Source organism: Musca autumnalis, unplaced genomic scaffold, assembly GCF_047663935.1.
Source record: "Musca autumnalis isolate F117 unplaced genomic scaffold, ASM4766393v1 scaffold_1, whole genome shotgun sequence".
In the NCBI taxonomy this organism is placed as follows: Eukaryota; Metazoa; Arthropoda; class Insecta; order Diptera; family Muscidae; genus Musca; species Musca autumnalis.
Genome location: NW_027411644.1, coordinates 178,711,715 through 178,736,895, shown reverse-complemented (window position 1 = coordinate 178,736,895; position 25,181 = coordinate 178,711,715). Strand labels below are relative to the sequence as shown.

Below are 25,181 nucleotides of genomic sequence, written 5' to 3'. Positions count from 1 at the left end.
AAATAATGTAGGCATTGTGGACAGGAAAGTTAAGAATATTTTTAAGTTAAGAATATTTTATGGTGGAGGGTACAAAAAGTTCGGCCCGGCCGAACTTAATAATGCAAACTAGTAGCACTTGACTGGGTGAAGTTGGCCACACCTTATGTGTACAAAAAACATACACACAACACAAAATATTATTATAGAATATCAAGTGAAATTTGCCAGCCTTTATAAACACTTCATGGCCTGCAGCAGTTGTCGTCCAAACGGCAAAACCAAATATTAGCCGGTAAGGCAGAAATACTATATTGCATTTCCTATGTTTTAGTAAATATTTATGAAAGAAGTTTATCTATTGCTTCTTGCGAATGGCGTATCCGTGGTTGATTACATATTCCCTAAACATATTCAAGGAACCGGGTAAAAGTTCTGTTTCCTTACCAAGAAGCATAGACACAAAATTAATTTTTTTTTTAATTTTTTCCCAGACGTTTTAAAAAGAGACTTTGTACATATATCTGGAGAAAAAAATAAATTGTATGAAATAAAAATGGCTTATAGACAGCTATTAACAGGAATTTCTAATGAAACAAACAATTTAAAAGAGAGAACAGTGTGGTTAACTAGTAAAATATGAATGTAAATTTTGTCAACTATATTACAAACATCTGACCATCCAGACATAATTATTTTTTTCTATAGTTTAACTCGGACTCGAATTGTAATAGTTATTTCACTTGCCACTTAATCATTAAGAATATAGGTACTAAAACTGTTAAAAAATTATTTGCTTGTTTTTATCTATTAATAACATTTATATTTGTAGTTATTTACTTGTCAAACATTCAGTACGATATTTATTTCAGATATAAATATATTTTATATATCATGCGCTTAATATTGCATTCTATGAAAGAAATAAATAAAACGCAAAACAAATTAAATATGTAAAAAGGTATATACGAACTATATGTAATTTGACATTTGAGGTTCCTAGTGGTCACAAAACTTCTCTGGCATAAATTGCCAACATAGGTCCACGCTGTGATATAGGCCCCATAAAAAAATGCCGCCCGTTTGAAGACATTTTTAGTCACGTTTCGTTTCATAAAATTTCTACACCTGAAACTGTGGACAGGAAAAAACTAATTTTCCATTTTAGTTCGTAATATTACAGTTTTTTATTTAACTTGCATTGGTGTCCGTTTAGTTCAAATCTGGTAACTCATTTGATGGTGAAGTTCGGCCCGACCAATTTTCCGTTTAGTTAAAATCTGGCAACTCATTTTTAGCACAGTTGCTGTTAACCAATCGAACTGAAACTTTGCACACTTTTCAGATTTTGATGACAATACATGAATATGGTATCAAAACCAATATTGGTCCATTTTTATAGTGTCTTAACGGTGTTTAATTTAAATTGCATTTCAAATCTGGTAACTCAATTTTGACACAGTTTCAGTTGACCAATCGGACTAAAGCTTTGCACACTTTTCAGATTTGGATGATAATACATGAATATGAAACCAAACCCAATATGGGTCCATTTTTCCTGTAGCCCCCATATAGCTGGACCACCCGATTTAGTTTAAATCTAGTAACTCATTTTTAACGCAGCTGCAGTTGCACACTTTTCAGATTTGGATGACAATACATGAATTTGGCCCATTTTTTTACAGCCCCCATATAGCAGTACCACACGATTTCAGGTATTTTGAGGATTTTATCTTCATTTTTGCCCGAATTAGCTGTCACTTAGCATTTGGGATTTCCAATGATACAGACATTTCCCCACCAAAAATTTTGAACATAAGTCTAGGTTTTGGTACAGCCCCCTTATAGCGGTACCACTCGATTTCAAATATTATGAGGATTTTATCTTCATTTTTAGGCCGAATTGGCTGTAACATGGCAATGGGACACCCCATTGGTACAAAAATTTCCTCGCTAAAAATGATGGACATAGGTACAGGTTTTGGTATAGCTCCCATATAGCGATACCACCTGATTTCGAGGGTTTCAAGGATTTTATCTTCATTTTAGGCCGACATAGGTCTAGGTTTGGTATAGCCCCCATATAGTGGTACCACCCGATTTCAAGTGTTTTAAGTATTTTATTTTCATTTTTAGCCAGAATTGGCTGCAATTTGCATTTGGAGTTCCCAATGGTACAGAAACTTCCCCACCAAAAATTATGGACATAAGTCCAGGTTTTGGTATAGCCTTTATATAACGGTACTACACGATTTCAGGCATTTTAAAGTTTTTATCTAAATGTTCGGCCTAGATTGACTATAATTTTGTTCTCAGTGGTCAAACAAGGTATTTACTAAAAAGTTACAAATAAAAAATTATTAAAAAAAATTAAGTTTCATTGTTTTATTTAGAAATGCACTTAAACCTAGAAAATAATTTGTCGCTTAGCCTGAATAAATATATTTTTCTCATGATGGAATCTCTCAAATAAAATGCTTACATTTAAATTATAAATGGTGGCGAAATTAAACTGCAAGCGTTTTATTTGAGAGATTCCATCATGAAAAAAAATATATTTATTGAGGCTAAGCGAAAAATTATTTTCTAGTTTTAAGTGCATTACTAAATAAAACAATGTGCATTAAGTGCATTTCTAAATAAAACACTGAAACTTAATTTTTATACCCTACACCACTATGTGGAAAGGGTATTATAAGTTTGTTTTGGTAAAAATTCATGTAACACCGCGAAATATTCGTCGGAGACCTCCAATGTGGTATACCAATCTTCATATCTCGGCGAGATAAAGCGATTTTGAGATGTATGTCCGTCTGTCCATTATAATTTGTAATCAAACTCCAGGCCGCAATTATGGACCGATCGTCACGAAATTTGGTATGGAGATATATTTCACATCAGAAAAGATCGATATTTTAATTGGTGATGATCGTGAAATATTTTGCGGGTGAAATGGACCAAAAACCTAATTTTTATCCGAATTTGTAGCGGCTCTGTACGTCGCAATAATAGTCCGATTAACGCAAAATTTTAAATAAGGTAAGAGTATATGACGAAGAAGGAGCTTGCAATTTGAGATGGCGATCAGATAATATTTAGAGGGTTAAATGGACCACAACTTTTGTGTGAAAATTGTGAAAATGTTTAAAATACAGTTTATATCTTTGTTCGTAAAAGACACATTCATTCCTCGTAAGTTATATTTGGAAGACGATCTCTTGGCCTTTCCATTGATGTCAATTATGCTAATGTACGCGATCAGATAACAGAGTTAGAGCCTAATATATACAGTTTTTTGTTTGTAGTCTAATCATAAACACGCTATTATAGCTCAATTGGTCGCAATTATAGCTCAATAGTCACGAAATTTTGCACGAGGTAATAGTTTAGGTTGAAGAATATTGCAGCGTGGGGTCGCCTCGCCTCCTATTTTATACCTCAGGAATTTGGGTAAAGGGGAACATACAAAATACGACCAAGGTTGTATCTCATCGAAATAATGGTTTAAGAGCCCAAGTATGTTTGGTCGAAATTAGTTTCAGATGATTTGGAGTCGATGTAGCCCTGTCCGTTCACCTGTCTCTCTCACTGTCTAGCTGGCTGGTGCGCACGAGAACTCTCGAACTGATCACCGAACTGATAAGCAAATTTTATACTTCGTAATATTTTGCCCAAACATAGTTTGAGTTCGAATATGGGCTACATATGTAGGTCCACACCTCCCCCACAAAAGTTCAAAATTGTTTTCGAAAAATTGTGTGAACTATAAATGGCAAAGTGAGCAATCGATTTGGTCCACACTTTCCATATATTATTATTAAATTTTTCCAGATATAGATCGGTTAAGACTATATCCGTCGACAGATTCGGGTACGTCCCACACAGATTTCGGAAAAGTGAAATGTAAGAGTCCTCTCGAACAGTTTTGTATTTATTTTCAGCAGACTGTCCTTGCGGCCACCTGTACGATGGTACAATTCAACGGCAAGTCCATACTTCCTGAGGTTATGGCCGAAAATGGCAAATCCGCAAGATAGCTCTCAAGGGGATTTTCTGATTGGTCAAACTTTGCACATCGTATTATTTCATTCAGTCTTGTTGGACTATATCGGTCCCCTAATTAGAGTATTCCCACACAAAATTTGAGAAAAGTGCAATATTTTGACGAAAACTCGTGATAGAAAATCAATATATTTTTATACGGCATAATAACTGAGTTTGTTTATTTTTTGGTCATAGGCTGAGAGTATATCACCGTTAGCGCAGCTGATTTATACTATCTTCTTTAGTGTGTAATTGAATATGAATAATTTTGGGATTTATAAATTTTTTTGAATTATTTGAATTTCTATTCATTATTTGTTATTTCTACCGGTAAAAAATATATTTTTGATATCACAATATGTACCCACAATGAACTATTTTCGAAATACCCTGAAAATCACAAAACTGCATTATTAACCATATTTGAGGTACAAGTGCACAATTTTAGGACGATAAATCTTCAATAAACTCACAATTTTCCCAAATGTCAAATACCAGATATAGCGAATTGCATTGTATATATATTTATTTATTTTAGGTGTATTCCAAAAAGGAACCTGATATTCAAAGACAAATTGAAGATGTAGCAGGAGGGGCTAATCAATGTGAATTTTCGAATATTTTGTTGAAATGTATCTATCTATATATATAAAACTAGCTGACCCGGTCCGCGTTGCTGGCCCGTTGTTTGGGTTCTCCGTGTAAACTTTAGTTATCTATCCAGTATTGATACACCCATAATTAGGCATCCCTCTAGAAAATTTATAATATAAATCAATGTTTTGACATAAATTCCCCCAATTTAAGTTATCCCCCAAATTTAAGTTATAAAATCTCTTTTATTATACCCTTCACCATAAATCGACAGTTTAAAGCACTTTGTGATCCACATATAATGGTCGGTGAACGTCAATTAACATTGCTATATATTGGATTGTTGGTCTCGGTTGGCGTCGTAATTATTACTGCAAAGAATTGTTGGTATAGGTCCACGTTTTGATATAGCTCCCATAGAACGGTACCGGCTGATTTTCGCTATTTTTGAGGATTTAACATCATTATCACACCGAAATGGCTGAAATCTGGTTTTAATATATTTTAAAGAGAGCATAAATATTCGTATCGACCGAAAGACACGCCTTTTTATTTGCGCTCGGTATGTAACAGTAACACTGTTCAGTATACGTCCTCGTTTTGATATAGCTCCCATAGAACGGTGGCGCCTGATTTTCGCTATTTTTGGTGGATTTAACCTCATTCAGGCCGATCGAACGTAACGCTTTTTTTTCGCGCTCTATATGCAATAGTGGTAAAATACCCCTCAGCGAAATGTATGTTCCTTCGGGATATGTATGGCAACATTTATATAATTCATAAAAAAAAAACTACTTCTATAAATTGTAGTTGTTATTATCGAGATTTTGCTGTATTTAAAAAATGTATCTTTAACTAGCTATTCCAAGGACTGAAATCAATGCTCATGAAGTTTCACTTCCCACATTTTGAGATTTTATCCGTAATTATAATATTTTCAAAAATCGAACACGATCGCGGTATTCTGATTCCAATGATGATATTGTATTGTATATCAATAACTTTGTCTGATTTCCAATGGATCTTTCTGGAATTTCGATCTTGTGACATCTCAAGTTATCCGGATTTTACTATATTCCAAAATGTGGAGTTGATCGCGCTGTCCCACTTATTGTTTAGTGTTCAGCGTTTATAGCGTTTTTTATGCACGCTTACAAAATTATGTATATTATCTGAAATAATTGCAAATTTTGTGATGACCGCGATATTTCACTTTCCGCGATATTTCACTTCCGCGAAGACCATTCAGGGTCAAGATAGTAATTACAGTAGTATTGCAAACAATCTGTAAACAATATGTTCAAAAATATCATGGACTTCAGACTAAAAAAAAAAAAAATTATGAAGGAGAACCTCCGGTCACTACACCTAGCCGTATAAAAATAGCTCACGACCGCGCTATCCCACTTGTTCAAGCTAGTGTTTATATCATTCTTGTGTCACGCTTACTAAAATTATGTATATTAATTGAAATAATACATTTTTGAAAACTTTGTGATGACCGCGATCATTCAGGGAAAACAATCTGTAAACAATACGTTCAAAAATATCAAAGATTTCAGATTTTCTTAAAAACATTGTGGGAGAGGACCACCGGTCACTACTCCTAGCCGTATAAAAACAGCTTACGACAGTTCTAATTAATTGAAATAATACATTTTTGAAAATTTTGGGATGACCGCGATTTTCACTTCCGCGACGAAAATTCAGGGTCAAGACTGTAATTACCATAGCATTGCAAACAATTTGTAAACAATATATTAAAAAGGAATCTTGAATTTCGCGGTTTTCTTAAAAAAATTGTGGGGAGGACCACCGGTCACTACACTTAGCGGGATAAAAAAAATAGATTACGACGTATTCTCAGACCTAAAAACTCCACAAAATTTCATAAGATTTCCCAATCGATTTTTCGGAATTTCTATATAGTGACATCTCAAGTCATCGGGATTTTACTGTATTCCAAAATATGGCGTTGACCGCGTTATCCCACATATTGAAGCCAGTGTTTTAGCGGTTTTGTAGTCACGCTTACTAAAATTAGGTATATTATCTGAAATAATACATTTTTGAACCATTTGGGATGACCGCGATATTTCACTTCCGCGACGACCATTCAAAAAAATATATAGCCTATTTTCACCACCGGTGTTCCCAGAACATTATCTGAAATTTTCAAGAAAATCTATTCAGCCGTTTTTGAGTCTATTCGGAACATACAAACAAACAAACATACACACATTGCCTTTTATATATTAGAAGATTGAAATTTGTTTGTCTGTCTGTTTGTTTGTTTGTGCCTTATAGACTCGAAAACCGCTGAACAGATCTTACTTAAATGTTTAGGGTACATTGCTACATGGTCTGGAATGAAAATAGGCTATATCATTTTTTGAAATTTCGCGTTGATCTGGAGATATAGCATCAAAACCGGATGTACCTCCAAAAAATTTAGATTTTGTATGTGTGACGGAATTTGATGTAGACATAAATTTACCAAATTATATTCAAATCGGTTCAGATTTCAATATAGCTCCCACATACATATATTTTCGGCCGATTTCCTTATTTTATGTACCAAACATGCTATTTATGTCCAATTTCGATGAAATTTGGAATGTATGACGAAACTTGGTCTGGAAATAAACGTGCCAATTTATATCAAAATCGGTTCAGATTTAAATATAGCTCCCATATATATTTTCGGCCGATTTTCCGCATTTGATGCAGCAAACACGCTATATACGTCCAATTTCGCTGAAATTTGGGATGTCTGACGGAATTTGTTCTAAATATAAATGTGCCAAATTCTATCGAGACCTGTTCAGATTTGGACGCACTACATATGTCCAATTTCACTGAAATTTGGAAAGCGTGACGCAATTCGTTCTAGAAATAAATGGGACAAATTATACCGAAATCGGTACAGATTAGAATATAGCTCCCATATATATTTTCGGCTGATTTTCCGTATTTTATGCACAAAATGTGAATGTAAGACGGGATTTGGTCTAAAAATAAATATGACAAATTATATCGAGAGCGGTTCATATAGGAATATAGCTACCCATATATATTTTCGGTCGATTTAATGTTTTTGTTACGTATGTTCAATTTCAATGAAATTTTGAAGACTTAGTTGGGAAGGCTGTTAAGTATCATATCTTTGAGAGACTTCTTAAGATTTATGTTTCATTATGATATATCTAAATCATTAGGAATACTTATAGGCGGAAAGGCTTTCGAAGGAGTGTTACCTCCTGAAACTTAAAAAAATACCATAGTAGCTTCACAACAACCCTGAATAGGTATATCGACCTTTTTGTAGAAAATTAACTTATGTTGAAACTGAGGTATGGGGTACTGTAACTCGCGAACAGTTGTACTATACCATAACTTTTGAACGCATTTCGGTAAAATAAACTGTTTTAGCCCGATTCACCGATGGGTTTCTTAAAATAGTAATTTGAGCGGAAGCTGTGGTCGTTTTAATGTAAAAAAATAGGAAAAAATCGTTGAAGGAAACGAGTTTTTTTAAGTAAATTTTCAATTAGTGGCTTTACAATAAAATGTAGAGTATAATGTTCAAAGAAGAAGTTAAAGAATACACTTCAGAGATGAAGTTTCTAATGTATGATTTTTTAATATAACCAATGCATCAATCTCAAACGGATGCTGACATTTTGAAGACTGAAAAATTGGGTTTTTTGAATTTTTGCTCTAATCGGGACGCGCAACTGTACTCGTTTAAAAATTGATTATGAGATTGTAGTACTCGCGATTACGCATTTTTTGATGTATAACTCGGGCGTGTAGCCTTCAAAGGTTCAAAACAATCTCAGCTTAAAGTCGAAATTTTTATGCGTAAATTTTTCTAAAAAAAAAAAACAGTTTTTTGGATTCAAAATTTACAAATGCCATTCGATTTCAGTGGAAACCCGCGTGAATTTAGTTTTTTTACGTTCTGAATCTAACAAGCCTTTGCGCGTCTAAATCCATCCAGTAGATCGGCGGATATGATACCCCTCAAATTTCGAAAATCTGCAAAAAATGTTTTTGAAAATATCGCGTATTTAGACGCGTTTTAGATGTGTTATTCCTACTTAGATAAATAGAGCGAAACGCATATTTAAAATGTGCGAAAACAGATATTGAAAAAAGTTCGCGAATCCGGAGAATCGTGGAAATTATGGGCATTTTACTGTTTTTTGCACCCTAACATGCAACTGATGCTACATCGTGGTCACCAAATGGAATTTCACAAACTGTACACCAAATAAAAGGGATTGATTCGCTGTGTTGCAAAATCGGATGCGCATCATGTCATTTTCTCTATTACGCGGTTTATATGCGTTTCAAATGTTGTAATATTCAATATGACATTATTTTAATGTTATGCCACAATTGGAATTCCTTGTGATTTAATATAACGTTCTAAAAATATTCGCCAATAGGAAAACTATAAGCGAACAATTTTTTGTAATGGAATATCTTCACTATTGGGCGAAATATTGACGAAAAAAGACGAAGAACTCAAACATTTTTTCTTCAACCTTTTCTATAAAACCATAAAAAAATAAAATTAGAATAACATGATTTTTATTTTTTCGTCATATTTTCTTTGTATTTTTGCAAATAACATGAATACTATAGCTTCAAACTTCACGACTTATGTTTCATTTTATTCCTCACAATGTCTGGATGCTGCTATAATATTTTTATATATATTTTTTGTAAGTATAAGCGCTATTGTTTCAAAAATATGTTTGTAAATACGTGAAATTATTTAACAAATTTTATTTTTCGCGAATCCATTGAAGCTTTTCGATTTTTTTTTTTTTGCATCATCGCAAAGGGTGCGAATTCAGTTAACGATAATAGGATATAACTGCTTACTATATTAAGCCGCGATTTTTTTAGAATTTTTTCTAATAAGCATAATTAAAACGGCCATATCTATTGCGCGCAACGATCGAAGTTGGTAACGAAATCAGATTTGGAATGACGATTTTGTTCTTCATCTATGTACCAAAAATCATAGATGTAGTATCAAAATTTTTTTTTTATTTTTTTTAAATGGAAAAGACGGTTTTAGACATTTTTGCTGATATAACTCCTTCATATCTCCTATATTTATTCGTTAAAATATTAAAAACGCTAATATAATTATGGCATTCCATTATATTTTATCGTAGTCGGGGCAGCAAAGCGCGCCGGGTTCAGCTAGTAATTTATATAATTGTTTCACAAACATCCAAATAGGGACAAGGGAGGCTTCTCTTATATCAGTGGATTCATATTAAGTTATTGATATGTGACCCAGTTTTTATCGCCGAGTCCGAAAGGCATGTCCTAAGTTGCCACCTGTAGAGACGCTTTTCACGGCTGAAATACTCAGGAAATATCGCCAACATTATTAAGGGGTATTTTGCCACCATTGAAAATTTGATATGGCCAGGCCTGAGAATCAAATCCGGACATTCAGCGTGCAAGGCGGTTGATCATAACAAATTCCTAGAGGTTCTGGTGTAGGGTATCACATGGTCGGCCCCGTCCGACCATAGCCTTTTCTTACTTGTTTTAAATAATTTTTAAGTTACTTGTTTTTAATTTGGAATAGATTTTTATTAGGGTCTAAGTATTTTGAAATTAATATAAACTAAATATATATTTACCTTTCTAACACTATTTCTGCAAGCTTCTTAATTTAATTCGCAATATCGGATATTCCTGAAAAAGAAAAGAAAATATATAAAATGATTATTGATACAATAAATAGAATGTGCGAGTATAACAAGGTTATGGAAAGTGATGGACACATTTTCTTATTCCAAGAAATTCAAATAATATCGGGTACAATTGACACCTCTTTAACCCACTGTATTTTAATGACAACGAATTAAGAAAGACACAAGAATTCAATGCAAAATTAAATAAACAACGAAAATAGCAACGGTTACCACCATCGAACATGCAAGAGCACTAAAGTTCTAATGGAAACAAAGAAAAAATTATACAGAATGAATTTGAATGAAGCTAAAAACTTGCAGCTATGCTGGCTTGTTTCCACTTTCATTCAACTTAAATAACTGAAAGCGACCCATAAAGACTGTTTCCATGAAATTTATTTATAAATTGATGCAAAGTGCAAAATTGTTGGCATATTTTATTTTGAGAATGTAAAGGAAGCTCTCGTTTTTTATTTAAGAATAAAATAAATTTAAAGGGTTACATTTTGTATTACCAATGATGCGTTTATGTGAATATAAGGAAAGTATTTGAAGTGGCAAAAACTTAAAAATTGATAACAAAAATAATTCCTTTGCAGGTTTTATAGACCAACATGTTTGTCTGAAAATTGGTAAAATTTTTCTTAGAAGATACGTACCAACCACGTAAATCACATATGGATAAAAGATTTTTGACTTTTCCATTGATGCTAATTACTATGTTAGATAACAGAGCTATACTTTGTATATCCATAGAAACTATATTCTAGGGCAGCTTTTGTCTTCGACCCACCATTTCAAGTCAGGCGCTAGAGGGCAGCTCACATTAGGAGTGGATAATCTTAAATGCATGACCTACATTGGAACAAGTAAGACCGGCGTTAAGTTCGGCCGAACTGTATTGAAGTTAATATGAATAATTAGTAACTACGAAGCTCTTCCTCTGCAATGAAACCAAAAATTATTAAATTTTAGGTAACGTAAGGTTTCATATCATAAACGAAACATTTCATTGTACTAATGTAACATTTCATAGCATCAATTGAAAATAATCAATGAAACCCGTTCATTGATACAACGAAGCATTTTTCTATTAGTGTGTGTGCAGGCCCCTAAAAAATTGTCGTGGCTCGGTTTCGAAGTCAGTCTCAGTGTATGTATAAGCAAATCCCTGCAATACCTTTTTTGAAGCAGAACTCTTACATTTCTTGCGTAAAATTCCAAAGAAAAATATATATGAAAAGAATCCTCCATGGCCTGTTGAATAAATCTAATAATAAATCATAATAATGTTGTCAACTATCATTTCACTGGTTAACCTTATCATTATTAACAGCAAATGAACTAATTTAGAAAGAAAGAGTTCCCCTTCTATCATGCACCGGACACTAAACAAAAAATAGCACAACGACGAACAAAAGAAAAGGTATAAAGTTCGATATTATTTTCATCGCTATTTTAAAAAGTTTTTCCCTTTCATCGCTTGACAATTAACACTTACATACATATAAATGTATAGGAGATATAAGAGTTAATGTGGATGGAAGGATTTAAGGAAGTTCGGTATTGTTTCCTTGATTATTCAACCTAAATAACTGCCATTACTTTTTACACATGAGCGCCTACACATTCACCACAATTTAGTGAACACACATACATACTAACGGATATTTCCCAAAGAGCTGACAGCTTGAAACGATTGCTATGTGGTTTATTTGTGTTAGTGTTGTTGAAATTTTTTTACTTGAAAAATATTAACGTGGATATTTCAATTTTCTAAACAATTCTCTAAACTTTTAAAATATAGCTTCTATTTCGAAAGAAACGAGAATTACACTGCGGATAATGTTTCACAGTGTTTGATGAATGGTTTTATATGCCTTATTATGGTGTAATGGATTCAGTTAGATCAAAGTTAGATGGTGATTCTCACTCTCAATCCGATAGCAACAGCAACTTTAGTTGAAAACCCGCGAAGTGTTCGATGAAGTGCGCGAGGTGATTGCTAAAGCATAAAATTAGCAATGCAATTGAAAAGAATGATTTCAAAAAGGCTCTGATGAAGTCCTTCAGTGGTAAAGGAAAAGCAATTCTTCATGCGCTTTGAAAAGGTGTAATGTCGTATATATGTATTTCCTAAATATTAAAGTGATGTGAAACGCCTCCATATTCATTGTCGTACTATGTCTGACACACCATGTTCGCCGTATTTTGAAATTGTTGGAAAGCTGCATAGAAAAAGTTGATGATATACACGTCCTGTTATAGAACCCCATTCAAATCCATTTTGACTTTTGCTCGTGTAGCGTCGCATAGTGGTTCAGAATCGTTTTTTTGGCAAAACTCTGTAACTTTTGAACGGATAAAGATATTTTCATAATTCTTTTTATTGTTCGACAGATAATACTTTCAGCCTTCTGAAACATCAAATGTCACCAATTTCGGTTTAGCGGTCGCAGAGGAATTCAAGGGCAAAATTAAATTTTTGAGTTTTTTCATATTTTGCATCAAAATATGTGTGTTGTTGAGTTTTTCATATCTTCTAACTACTTTAGAAAAGGTCAAACACCAATAAATAAACTAAAAATATTTTGTTTTTTCAAAACCCATTTTTTTCAAAATTGAAAAAATGCTCCTTGGGTTTCCACAAAACTCTTGTAAAAACTGATATATTTATAAAAATTTCCATTTGTGTGAAAAAGCTATAATTTGTTAGGGAAATGGTATGGAAAAAAACACATTTTTACCCATGTAACTTCAAAAAATTTAAAAAAGTGTTAAACGGACGGAGCGTGACCGGTACAAAACTCACTCACTACGTGTAAAAGCTACGGTAAATTATTAAAACGACTCCTAAAGGCAATAACTCCACATACATACATATATTAATTTTGTATCACGAGTTTGCTTTAAAATATCAATCAATGTCAATACCAAATCATTGACATGTATCAAACATTTTAGTAACCAACTTCTTCATAGAGGACTCGAAATATTAAATTACGTTAAACTAAGATTGAAAGAAATTTTTGAAACAGTCTTAGGCCCGTTTTTACATGTTGTCTTTAAATTCCATTTTTGTTATACCTTACTTTAAGAGAAATAAAGAATAAAGTTCGCATTACAAGGGATTTGTTATTACATCTTCCATTTAAACTAAATATTATATTTTGTAAAAATATGGCAATATCAAGCAAAAAAATCTGTATACCTCAAGTTTTCTCAAACCTGATTGGTTGATTTGAATTTGCTGACAATTTTTTCTTGCTCTTGGTGCAGCATACTCTCGGGCGCAGTTTAAATTTTAAAAGGAACACAAAGTTCCTTTTAATTTCTCTGACACTTATTCTTAAAGCAAACATGTAAGAATAAAAAATGGGTTATCTGACCGATACCGGCCAATATTTAACTACAGAAAGGATGTAATAACGGGCCTTAGAGTTATCTTGCCCAATAGCCATTTTAGTATGTGCCGGGAGGGTTTTGGAGCTTGGACCATTATCGCAGAAAGTGTGACTTACACCGGAAAAATGAGGCCACTAGAACAACCTACTGAAAAAAGAACCAAAACGTGTTGGATGTACCCGAAGGAGTGGACCGATATAGCCCATATTCCAACGTGATACTGACTGGATGAAATAATATGATGTGCAAAGTCTGCACCAATCAGAATCTCCCTGCAAGAATTTTCTTGCGGATTTTCTATTTTGGTTGTTGCCGTCAAGGTTTTTTGGAACATTTAGGCTAATATCTCAGGAAGTATGGACTTGCGCAAGAAAAAAATGGATGGACCGATATAGCCCACCTTCGAAAAATTTGGTTCGAATCGGTGGATCCAACCTGATACATGACTGGATGAAATAATATCTTGTGCAAAGTCTAGATAAATCAGAAACTGCCTGCGAGAATTATCTTGCGGATTTGCCATTTTGGTTGGTGCCGTCTGGGTTCCTTGGAACTATTAGACGCAAGAAATAAATTTTACCGTTGTAAAGGGAGCCGCAAGAACAACTTACTGAAACAAATTTCAAAACTATCAGAGAGGAGCTCTTAAACTTCCACTTTTGTGTGGGAGGTACCCGAAGGAGTGGACCAATATAGTCCATATTCGATTCTGAAAGGAATAACATACAGTGAGTGTCAAAAATATTCGGTTTTCAATTTCACCAATAATAACACCTCAGTTTTTTTAGAAGACCGTAACCAATATCCAAAAAACCAAATAATTAACAAAAGCTTTGTTCCAGAACTTTTTTAGTGGTAAAAGTAGTAGAAGAGCAAACTGATTAAATTGTTCTCAGAGCAGATATATTTTCAAAAAGTACAGGAACGGAAAAAACTGTGAACATTTTTAAATGTGTCAGATACAAAAAACAAAACATGGTAGACGTCATGTTAAAACATAAGATAAAAATAAACAAACTTGTATGAAATTATTTTATTTTTAATTGTTTAATTTGAAAGCTCATTTGCAAATACCACTCTACGTTTTCATATGATCACACATGAGTTAGTGCTAAATCATCAAGGGCATCAGTAGCGACGAATCTGCTGAAAAATAATTTTTCCAAACGTCATTCTGCTGGTCTTTCAGTTTGCACAAACAATAATATTCCCTCAGGAAAAAAATCAATAACCGTTAATTCCAATGATTTAACGGTACCACCCGATTTAATGCATTATATGAAGATTTAAAGAATTTAACTCAATTTTATTTAAAATAAACCACCAACTTATTTATAGAAGCCAGTCTTTATTTTCTGTGTGTATGTGGTCACGGTAGTTTGGACGGGGAATAACGGACAACTTGTACAAACTGTTTTCTCACATATATTTCTGATCGATCGATCAGATCCTTTAGTGGTTATAAGAATAATTCTTGCTTTTGCATAACGGAGAAATGGTATATCAGATGTAAATTTAGCAAAGAGAAAGTATCTTGTCATTTGGAATTCCAAACAACTTAAAGGGATACGTTGAAGACTACGACCTTGAGTATTTAGGGCAATGAATGACATGTGTTTTTATTTCAAACCTGACGGTGGATTTTGCAGTTTTGGAATATTCCGTTTCACAAAGAATTCGTTACAAACTATTGAACTGAAATATTTCGTTGAACTGCAAGAAAATGTGTTTAATTAATGAAATTTTCTGCAAATTTTAATACGTACATCGCTGATTTCAGTTAATACTTCATTTGTAATTGTATTTAAGTCTTGTTTCAGTGCTAAATTCAAAATTTAATGGTTTTAGTCAAAATACTTATTTATTATTTTCCCTTCAAAAATGATAAATATTTTGTTTGACAAATTTACCACTTTCTACACAACCAAATGTATGTAGTAGGAAATAGTAGAAGAGAAAGCCATTCAGAGCCATTTTTGTTTAAAGAGAACAGAAAATATTGCCTTTTTTGTAGTACAGGAACGCATTTTTTCAACAAATTTTCAAAGTAGTACTAAATAGTACTATTTTGCAGGTTCTGGAACACAACTATTATGTTGATCCTGTGGGTACTAAAAAATATATGTAACACGGATCCATGGCAACCCTATAAGAGAGAACAACAAAGAAAATGTTGTTAACCCTGTTTTCAATGTGTCAAAAATATTCGGTTTTTGTAACTTTTGTTAAATATTTTGGCAACAAACAGGTCATTATCTGTAATATTAGTATACATTTTAATAATTGTGAACAGAATCTTTGTTCTTGTGTGCAGAAGTATTATATTTTATAGAAATTATTAGCGCTAAGGGAAAACGCTATCCTAGAAAAAACTGGTTATATTTCATTATAAAAACTGCAGAAATAACCGAAATTTTTACTAATTTTTGAATATTTGGTTGAATATAGTTGAAGTAATGTGCAAAAGTCACGAAAATATAGAAATAATCGATATCGTGAAACACATAAGCCAGCCAAAACCAAGGACTGGGAGGGAAGATTGCGGAATCTCCTGAAAATTTGCGGCTAAACCGCTCTTAATATTCTTGAAATTGGTCGCCGAGTCCTAAATGACTTTCTGAAGATAGAAAATATGCACTAACATTTCAAAAAATCGTAAGGATAAAGGCTTTCGTGGCCTTGTAACACATCACAAACCATCGGCTTATTTACGTAACCAAAAATTTAGTTCAATTTTCGCCTTGATGTACCTTCAAAACTTGATGTACATCAGAAACTTGGAGAAATAGAGTTAGTTTTGAATGCCCAAGCAGGAAAATCAGTATACCACCAAGTTTTCGGCCTTTCTGTGTACTCCAATACAAAACGTACAAAGGAGATTCTAGGAGACATGCATTTATCAATGACTTATGATGTGATACATGGCTGTGAGAAGCTTTAACCTTCTGATTTTTTGGAATGTAAGTTGATATTTTCTATCTTCTGAAAGTCATTTAGGACTCGGTGGCTAATTTTAAGAAAATTAAGGGATGTTTAGCCGCAATTTTTCAGGAGATTGTCTACCTTCCCTCCCAGTCCTTGGTTTTGACTGGCTTTTGTGTTTCACGAAATCTATTATTTCTATATTTTCGTGACTTTTGCACATTATTTCAACTATATTCGACTAAATATTCAAAAATAAGCAAAAATTCCTTTTATAATGAAATATAACCAGTTTTACTCTTCTCTAGTATAGCGTTATTCCTTAAGTCCAATTTACATATGCACATTAAATGATTTCGTTTTACGAAATCCTAGAATCAAATGAAGTGCATTTACATCTGTTTTTTGCGTCATTTGCTTACGCACATACACACATATACAATAACACAAACACACGCACACAATATATTTATTCAGAAAAATAGGAATTTCAACACAAATGTGTATCAAATAACTTAAATTAATTCCAAAAACAAAAAACATAATTTTAGCAAGTTGTTTAACCATTTATTTTCACTTCCCAGATAGCATTTAGAAGACTGTTTTGTCAAAAATCACATTGAGGAGTCTTTTTAGAGTCCTTTTGGTGATCAAAAATTGATTAAGTCGCTTGTGTGATCAGAAAGGGACTCGAAAGTGACTCCCTGTAATGATTAAAAAGAGTTCAATTTAAAATACAACAACAAATGTGTAGCAATCACAAATAAATCATTGAGGTGTTTAAAATGTGACAATTTTTTGTTATTTATTGTCACATTTTGATCATCTGGAAGATTGAAAAATGCTTAATCAAAAAAGGGTCATACAGGTGTTTGAAAAGTGATTATAATTATGTATACTCTGATCATATTTTGAACAGTTAGGTGATTAAAAACTGATTGCTTTGTTTTATTTTTATTTGGTTGTAAATAAAAAAATAAAATTCTCATATACACTTTCTACAAAATTTTGATATAAATGTAACGTATAATATTAAAGGTACAAACACAACACAACAGGTTTTGCCAAGTGAAATGAAGAAGCAGTATACTAACCACCAAGCAACATAAAGGATAATTAAAAGACATAACAAAGCAGAAAAGACTATAAAACATAGGAAAGAAACAAAGAAGAATAAAAAGAAATTTTTTTTAATTTATTTCGTCTAACAAAAAGACTCATAAATGACTCCCTAAAGGCTCATAAATGATTATAAACATGACTCTAAAAAGACTCGAAAAAGGGTCCGAAATTAATCAACAAAACACCAATAAATGATTGAAATACGACTCGAAAAAGACTCATTTGTGATTTGTTTAGAAGAGTCGCCTGAGGTTATGTTTTCCTACCGACAAAGGAGTCATTTATGATCAGAAAATGAGCTCATATTCTAGCTTTTTAATCGTGCAGTCGGATCAAAAAAGACTCGAATTTGATTAAAATTTTCAAAAAATGCTGACTGGGCTTTTGTCATCGTTTGAGTATTTTTGTTTTTCTACAACACACACAAACAAACAAAGACATCATAAAACAGTTGCATTTTTTGGTAGTTTATGACGAAAAAGCAGGGTTGCATATAATAGTATGGTGTTTTCGTGCGTTGTTTAGAATAAATGACGCAGCTATCGTCAATTATTTTTGTATGGTAAATGACGCAAAATGTTGCCTGTTTTAGCAAATAAATGACGAAACAGCTCTAAATGACGAAAAAGTTGCTAATGTAAATTGGACATTAGCCCTAAATTTTAATAAATTGCTATAAAATATGATGTTTTTGCACACAGGCACAAAGATTCTGTTCGCAATTATTAATATGTTTACTAATATTGCAGAAAAAGTTCGTTATAAAAACTGAATATTTTTGACGCTTAGAAAACAGGGTTAACAATGTTTTCTTTGTTATTCTCACTTATAGGTTGCCATGGATCCATGTTACACACATTTTTTAATTGCCACAGGACCAACATTTCTTTAAGTATTTGGTTTTTTGGTTATTGGGTATGGACTTCTAAAATACTGAGGTGTTATTATTGGTGAAATAGAAAACCGAACATTTTTGACACTTACTGTATATTCTGAAAGGAATAATACGATGTGCAAAGTTTGGACCAAATCGATTGCTCACTGCGAGAGTTATCGATCACACCATTTTACAGACAAATTGTGAGCTTTTGTGGGGGAGGTACCCGAAGGACCATCTTCGAACATTAACTAAGTTTGGAGAAAATATTACGATACCCAAAACTTTGTTCGAATCGTTTGATCCGTTCGAGAGTTATCGTGCGCACCAGACAGACAGATATACGGACAGACGGACGCTCATGGCTAAATCGACTCCAAATTATATGAAACAAATTTCGTCCAAACATACTTGGGATCTTAAACCGTTGTTTCGATGAGGCACATTTTTGTTCGTATAAATGTGTAAATATACACTTTCTAGCCTGAACAAAATACCTGTTATAGTTTATGAGAAATAGCTGTTTCTTTCTCCAGAAATTTGTAAAAATTACGTATTTTCCAAAATTGTGGAACATTAGGAGCAAGCCATGCTCACACCTTCCAATATTTCGATCTAATTTTTTGCTTTCCTTAGTTTGAATATGTTTCCTGTCGAATCCCATATAGAAATTAACAATCTGTTAATAAACAAAATACCGGATATCGGGAGGTACCGTTCTATGGGGGTTATATTAAGGCGTGGACCTGTACCTACAAATTTCCGGGAGAAAGTTATGTACCCCTCACGAAGACAAAATGCCATATTTCAGCCATTTCGGAGCAATATTGAAGTCATAACCTTCATAATACCGAAAATCGGAAGGTACCGTCCTATGGGGGCTATATTAAGGCATGGTCATATACCAACAAATTTTATAAAGAAAGTTTAATACCCCAAGTGAAGACTAAATACCAACTTTCAGCCATTTCGGTGAATTATTGGGGTCACAATCTTCAAAATACTGGAAATCGGAAGGTACCATCCTATGGCGGCTATATTATGGCATGCACCTGTACCGACAAATTTTGTATGGAATGTTTACTACCCCAAGTGAAGATTAAATACCAACGTTCAGCCATTTCGGTGAAATATTGGGGCCACAACCTTCAAAATACTGGAAATCGGGAGGTGCCGTTCTATGGGGCAATATTATGGCATGCACCTATACCGACAAATTTTGTATGGAATGTTTAATACCCCAAGTGAAGACTAAATACCAACTTTCAGCCATTTCGGTGAAATATTGGGGCCACAACCTTCAAAATACTGTAAATCGGGAGGTGCCGTTCTATGGGGGCTATAAGAAGGCGTGGACCTATACCGACACATTTCATATGGAATGATTAGTACCCCAAATGAAGGCTAAACACCAACTTTCAGCCATTTCAGTGGAATATTGAGGCCACAACCATCAAAACACTGGAAATAGGGAGGTACCTTTTATGAAAGCTATATGAAGGCGTGGACCTATACGAACAAAATTCTGGGGGAAACTTGTATACCCCCAGCGAAGACTATGTATCAACTTTCATCCATTTCGGTGTGAAAATTAAGCTATAACCTTCAAAATACTGAAACTCGGGTGGTACCGTTCTATGGGGGCTATATCAAAACGTGTACCGTGTACCATTTGCAATACCAAACATCCTACGAGTAATAGAAACTTCTATACCAAATTACAAAGCTCTATCTTAAAAATTGCGAGCTGTATCTTGATTTCAACAGACGGACGGACAGACGGACATGGTTATGTCGACTTCTAATTTCACACTGATCAAGAATATATATATATACTTTATAGGGTCTCTCTCTCTTTACCCCCAAGGAAGACTTAATACCAAATTTTAGCCGTTTCGGCGGGATATTGAGGCCACAACCTTCAAAATACCAGAAAACGGGAGTTACCATTTTATAGGGGCTATATGAAGACGTGCTATACCGACAAATATCAGGTGGAAAGTTTTATACCCCAAGGAAGACTTAAAACTAAATTTCAGCCATTTCGGAGGGATATTGAGGTCACAACCTTCAAAATACCAGAAAGCCGGAGGTACCGTTCAGTCATTTCGGTGGGATATTGAGGCCACAACCTTCAAAATACCGAAAATCGGGAGGTACCGTTCTATGGGGGCTATATGACGGCGAGGAGCTACACCGACAAATTTCAGGTGGAAGGTTTTATAACTTCCAACGAAGACTAAATTCCAAATTTCAGTCTTTTCGGTGGGATATTGAGGCCACAACTTTCAAAATACGGAAAATCGGAGCTATATGAATATATGGGCCTATGCGGACAAAGTTTCGTACCCCTAACGAAGACTTAATAACAACTTTCAGCCATTTCGGTGGGATATTTAGACCACAAATCCTTGTATATATTTTTGCATATGGTTTTGCATATGCTCATTTTATGCAAATATGTAAAGATATGTCAAAACATGCACGATGTGCAAAATATGCAAACATTTCTGGGCCTAGTTCGTTTTACTTTGTGATAAAACGAGTTTCTGTCTAATCAGATTTTCTCTACGACCATCCTAACCATATATGCATTTGCATGGGATTCCGCTGTCTACATATAATGAACGGCCCGATTTTCCTTATTTTTAAAAATTTAGGTACGTTTTTGACCGATTTACCTGTAATATAACATTTGGAGTTCCCATTGTCCACAAATAACCTCCACCAAAAATGTTCAACATAGATCAATGTTTTGGTATAACCCTCATGTAACGATACCTACCGATTTTCAGTATTTTAAGGATTTTTGCTTTTTTTGTGACCGAACTATCTGTCATTTGATCATTGAGGTTCGCAGTGGTCACATAACTTCTCCACCAATTGTTTTCAAATAGGTCCATGTATTATTATAGCCCTCATACAGCGTTACCTTACAATTTTCAGTATTTTGAGAATTTTAGTAGCATTTTTTACCAAAATCCCCCATATAAGGGTACCTCCCGATTAGAGGTATTTTTAGGAGTTTAGCTACATTGTTGACCGATAAATCTGTAACATGTCATTAGAGGTTTCCAGTGGTCACCAAAAATTGCCAACACGTTATAGCTCTCATATAAAGGCGCTGCACGATTTTAGACATTTTCTGACCTAATTTGGGCATTTGCGGTATCAGTGTTCATTAAATGTTTCCACCTGAAATTGTGGATAGGAAAGAAAATTAATTATTCTATCTTAGTTCCGAATATTTTATGTTGAAGGGTATACAACGATGTTTTACTTGTTAACGTTTCTTCATGTTTAAGACCATAACATCGATTTACCAAATTAAGATTTATTCGAAAAAATATAAACTTTTCATCTAACCCGTATAAACGTTTTTATTTTTTCTCCCAGGAAATCCAACCATTCAGCGTTAAACCACATTAACGTGGCCACTGTTGAAGCGAAAAGGGCTCTTCTGTTGAAGCTTTTATTATAGACAAGTTAGAGGAAAACAGTAACTTGTGTGTCTGTGTCTCTTCTTACTTATTCTCTTTTATTTCACGAATCGACAAGTTTAGCCATACCTATACACAAAGATACGAAAAAACACTACACACCTCCATGTCCACAAAGTCTGCAGGAAATGAAACATAACTAAGAATGGAGAGAGAACACCACACAATTGTATATAGAGACGGCTTCACAACACTACCCCACAATAAGTCATCATCAAGTGGCAGGGTAATGGTTTTATGTGGTAGTAGTAAGTACCATTGCTGCTGACTGGATGACGATGATCAAGACAATGTTCAGTGTAAAAGAAGAAGTCCCAATAAAGGTCAGGATTTGTTGCAAAAATAATATAAGAGGACCTGTCATACCAAACAAAAGGCAAATGAACAACAAACTATCTTCTCCTTCAGAACAAAGGAAAATAGAGACGTTTTGTTTGTGCAGAAAAATGAAAGGTCAGGTCAAATAGAATAGAATGAAGTATGATATTTTATAGTCACCATGTACAGACTCACACAAAAGAATACATTTTACCGACATCAACTTGTAAAAATTAATGTATTTATATTAGACTAGCGGACCCGGCGAACTTCGTCTCGCTGTTAAGGAATAAAATTTCATACAAAAACTCAATTTTCGATTTTTCCAATTTTCCGACTTTTCCAGAGGGATTTTCCAAAATTTTCTTCCGTAAAGACCTTCTCCTCGAAAATGCGAATAACTGACAAAAATTTTTACAGAAATCGGCCTAGCCGTTCTCATTTCATGAATTACTATACATTTTTTACACCATTTTTATATATATAGATTTATATTTTGTTTCAGAGTATATATGGGCTATATCGGTCTATGTTTTGATATAGTCCCCATAGAACGATATCCCTCAATTCTCGTTATTTTAAAAGCTTTAGCCTCATTATACCACAGAAATGACTGGTGTTTTGTATTTGGCATTCGTTCGGGATATAAAACATTCCACTAGTGAATAAACGTTATGTTTTAGTCCCCATTTAACTTTACCTCCAGATTGTCGGTAGTGTGAAGATAATAAAAACATTATTCAACCAAAATAGCTGAAAATTTTCCTCTTTTATCGTATAAAATATTCCGGTAGTGATTTATACAGGTGCAAGTTTTGATATAGCCCCATAGAACAGAACCCCCAGATTTTCGGTATTTCCAAGGTTCCGGCTGAACTTGTTTAAGATATAAACATCGATCATCGTTTTGAAAAAGCTACTATATATTTTGAAGTTTTGGTCGACATTTCGGTCCAAATTGGACGAAATTCGGAATTTTAGGGTAAGTGTGGTCAAGCAATTTGTCATTAACGGTTACCAGTGGCCAAATAACTTTTCCACCTAAACTTGCTGACATAGGACCACGGAATAGCCACCAAATTGGTTTATACCCTCCACCATAGTATGGAGGCTATATTAAGTGTTTTCCGTTTATAACGCATTAAAATAATCATTGGTGACCCTATAAATATACATATATCACCAATATATTTGGTAATTTAACATAGCTGAAGTCAAGTTTTATCCTTTTAAAATACGCGACTTGTGATTGTATATTATACAAATTAAATATTCCATTTCAAAAAAATCAAAAAAAAAATTGATTTTGATTTTTGGTACATGGATTAAGAAAAAAATCGTCATTCCAAATCTCTTTTCGTTACCAACTTTGATCGTTGCGCGCAAAAGATATGACTGTTTTAATTATGCTAATTAGAAAAAATCCAAAAAAAAATCGCGGCTTAATATAGTAAGCTGTTATATCCTATTATCGTTAACTGAATTCGCACCCTTTGCGATGATGCAAAAAAATCGAAAAGTTTCAATGGATTCGCGAAAAATTAAATTTGTTAAATAATTTCACGTATTTACAAACATATTTATGAAACAATAGAGCTTATACTTTCAAAAAATATATAAAAAAAATTATAGCAGCATCCAGACATTGTGGGGAATAAAACGAAAACTAAGTCGTGAAGTTTGGAGCTATAGTATTCATGTTATTTGCAAAAATACAAAGAAAATATGACGAAAAAAAAAATAAAAATCATGTTATTCTATTTTTTTTTTTTTTTTTGGTTTTATAGGAAAGTTTGAAGAAAAAATGTTTGAGTTCTTCGTCATTTTCGTCCAAATTTCACGCAATAATGATGATATTCCGTTGCAACAAATTTTTCGCTTATTTTTAGAACATTATATTAAATCACAAGGAATTCCAATTGTGGCATAACATTAAAATAATGTTATATTGAATATTACAACATTTGAAACGCATATAAACCGCGTAATAGTGAAAATGGCATGATGCGCATCCGATTTCCCTTTTATTTGGTGTACAGTTTGTGAAATTATATTTGCGGCCACGATGTAGCGTCTGCTATGGCGCAAAATACAGTTAGATGGTCATAATTTCCACGAAGTGCATTTTACTTTTATGCGCATCCGATTTCGATGATAACCTTTAAAAAATACATCATTTGATGTCGTTTCATTGCCATCCATCAAGAACCGTGGATGTAGCATCGCACTTAATTTTTAGAAAAAATCAATTGTATCTCCGGATTAGCGATAGTTTTGAAATATATGTTTTCGCACATTTTAAACAGGCATATAGCTCTATTTATTATTTATTTATTATATATTTATTTCAGTAAAATTTGCACTTCCAAAACGCGTTTCAATGCACGCAATTTTCAAACACATTTTTCAGAACGTAAAAAAACTAAGTTCACGCGGGTTTCACCGACAATTTAATGGCAGTTGCAAATTTTGAATCAAAAAAACAGGTTTTTTTTATAAAAATGTACGCACAAAAATTTCGATATAAGCTGAGATTGTTGTGAACCTATGAAGGCCACACGCCCGAGTTATACATCAAAAAATGCGTAATCGCGAGTACTACAATCTCATAATCAGTTTTTAAACGAGTACAGTTGCGCGTCCCGATTAGATCAAAAATTCAAAAAACCAAATTTTTCAGTCTTCTAAATG

At 33.5% G+C, this 25,181-nt stretch overlaps 1 long non-coding RNA gene across 1 annotated transcript in view; it reads right to left on the bottom strand.

The window, feature by feature from the left end:
* LOC141390976 (uncharacterized) overlaps nt 1-25,181 on the bottom strand; it is a 90,462-nt gene that overhangs the window by 10,448 nt on the left and 54,833 nt on the right. Inside the window, exon 2 of the long non-coding RNA XR_012409535.1 lies at nt 10,293-10,347. This is a non-coding gene — a long non-coding RNA (uncharacterized lncRNA). The remainder of the gene's footprint in view (nt 1-10,292; nt 10,348-25,181) is intronic.